This window comes from Herpailurus yagouaroundi, unplaced genomic scaffold (genome assembly GCF_014898765.1).
Source record: "Herpailurus yagouaroundi ecotype Mexico unplaced genomic scaffold, PumYag 308, whole genome shotgun sequence".
NCBI classification, from domain to species: Eukaryota; Metazoa; Chordata; class Mammalia; order Carnivora; family Felidae; genus Herpailurus; species Herpailurus yagouaroundi.
This window is the reverse complement of record NW_024412525.1, coordinates 5,788,599-5,791,073: the sequence shown is the minus strand read 5'-3', so window position 1 is coordinate 5,791,073 and position 2,475 is coordinate 5,788,599.

Below are 2,475 nucleotides of genomic sequence, written 5' to 3'. Positions count from 1 at the left end.
TGGAGGGCTGTAGGGAAGCAAGGGAGCACGAGGACTTCAGTGAAGATAAGAGATAGAAGGAGTCTGAGATTTGGGAGAAAGTTGTGAGTTGGGCGAGAGATAGAGACTTAGGAGTTATTGCTACAAGAAATCTCTGCTTGGGGCACCTGGGTGGCTCAGTCGGTGAAGCATCCGACTTGGACTCTCAGGTCACGATCTCATGGCTTGTGAGTTCAAGCCCTGCATCAGACTCTCTGCTGTCAGCGTAGAGCCTGCTTTGGATCCTCCGTTTCCCTCTCTCTGCCCCTGCCCCGCTTGTTCACACACACACACACACACACACACACACTCCACTCTCTCTCTCTCTCAAAAATAAATAAACATTAAAAAAAAAAAAAAAAGAAAGAAATCTCTGCTTTGAGTGTAGACTAGACAATCTGTGGAGTCTTGAGTTGTAAAGATTCTAAGATTGTATTGAATTGGAGGGCAGGTCTTTCCACAGCTGATGAGTTACCCATGAGCTTGAAAGCGGGTGGTGGGGGTGGGGGGGGTGACATGTGTGGTGCTAAGCTGGGGAGGCAGTTTTGCTGGTTAGGATCAGCTTTCTCCTCCTGAGGAGGACCAAGGGCTTTCTCTTTGGGCTGGGGGAGAAGGTCGGAGGGAAAACGTCCTTCACAGAGCTGAACCTTCCTGAGACTCAGTTTCCCCATCTGCACAATGAGAGGGCTGTACTCGGAACCGCACATCTTCAAAGACTTTCACGGGTTTCAGAAGACCCTTGGAAATGTCGCCCTCGGGCCAGGGCCCTGCCTCTGACACTGGCAAAGGGGGTGCAAGTCGCCCTGTACAACCAAGGCCGGGAGAAAGAGCCAGCTCCCTGACTGCCAGCCCCCTTCCTGTGTTTCAGAACTTCCTGCTTCAAATCACAGGGGAGTTTGAGCACAGCCCGCTGAGAGCCAGGGAATCTGTATTTTAACAGGACTGGCAAGTGGCCTGAATCCCACCGGAGTTTGAGAACGTACTCCAGGTGAAGGCCCTTAAACTACCTCGAGGGGGCTGCTGCCTTTAGAGGAATTTCACACCGCTGGGCAGGCAGCTTCTCCCTGGAATACAAACCTTTCTCCCTCATTCGGGAGCCTCTTTCTGGCTCTAAAATTCTCCCCTCACTGGAAGTCCCCATCCTTTTCAATCATCTCTTCCCCTGTCTCTCCTGCCTCCAGCCCTCTCCCAGGGCTAATGCCGCCTCCTCAATGTTACCCTTCCAGTCCCAGCCGAGGTGTTTGGGTCAAACTGGAGGAATGCGTCATCTTAGGGTGGGGGCAGGGGGCTTCAAGTCCATAAATGGGCAAAAGCTCTGATTTCAGCTTTCCGTCCCCAGGAAAGGGCTAGTCTCTCCCTTCTGTCGCCCCTCCCCCAGAGGAATTCCCCAGAGAAAAGGAAGGCGTGGGAGTGGGAGGCTGGCTTTGACCAATGGAATTCTAGAAATTGCAGAAGCTTTTTAGGAGATAGGTTCCAGTCTGACTCAGCTTCCCTGATAAACAGACACTGCCGGCCAGGATTTTCCCAGCCCGAGAGGCCAAAACCTCATTTCCGGATGGAAGTATCCAGCTCTGCCTCAGCACCACCTCCTTCCTAACACATCACTGCTCTCTCCTCACGACGAGAGTGCGAGCTCCCGGCTGCACTGACCTGAGCTTTGCACTGCGGGGCCTCTGGATGCAGCTACCGCCACAGGACTGGCCACACGCCCCACCTGGAAGCTGGGGGAAAGGGTGCGATGACCTTTCACAGCTCCCTGGTTGGCTGGACTCTGAACCACCCTCCTGGCTTGGCCTGCAGTGTCTCTCAGGCTTCCTGATCCCCGGCTGTGATCACTGCTCTGTCCACCAAGCCGGTGGGTCCTCGGTGGGTAACAACTTCGTACCCGAAGCAGGCCAACCACTAGCACGGATCTTCCCTCTGTTAAGGGACACCACTGTCTCTGCCTGCCGGCCCAGTGCCCAGTCCTCTGGGAATGGAAAGGCCACCGGAGAGGCCAGGTGGGGCCTGAGGAGAGCTGGGTGGCCCGTCAACAGAGCCTCACGTGGCGGCCGGGTCTCTTTTGAGACCTTTTCACCATTCAGGGGCTGGCTTACGCTTTGCTGCAGAAACCTTGCTTACAACAGGCGCTGGACAGTCCGGGGCAGACTCACAAGGCTCCGGGAGATGAACAGATACCATCCAAGTGTCAACCCGTTGATTTATAATGAAAAGTAATGACTGCTGTCAAACCAACCAGACCCCTGGGTTTGCTGCTGGACACCTTTACTGTGGGCAGCTTCACACAAGGGAGGCCACAGTTCGGCGGGAACGTAACTCAGAGAGCGTGGAAGCTGGGCCAGGAATGCGGAATGGTTTTCACAGCATGCCAGGCTCTCCTCTGCCAGGATACTCTGGCTAATCATGAGCAGGACACCCGGGGGGGGGGGGGGGGGGGGGGGGGGGGGGGGGGGGGGG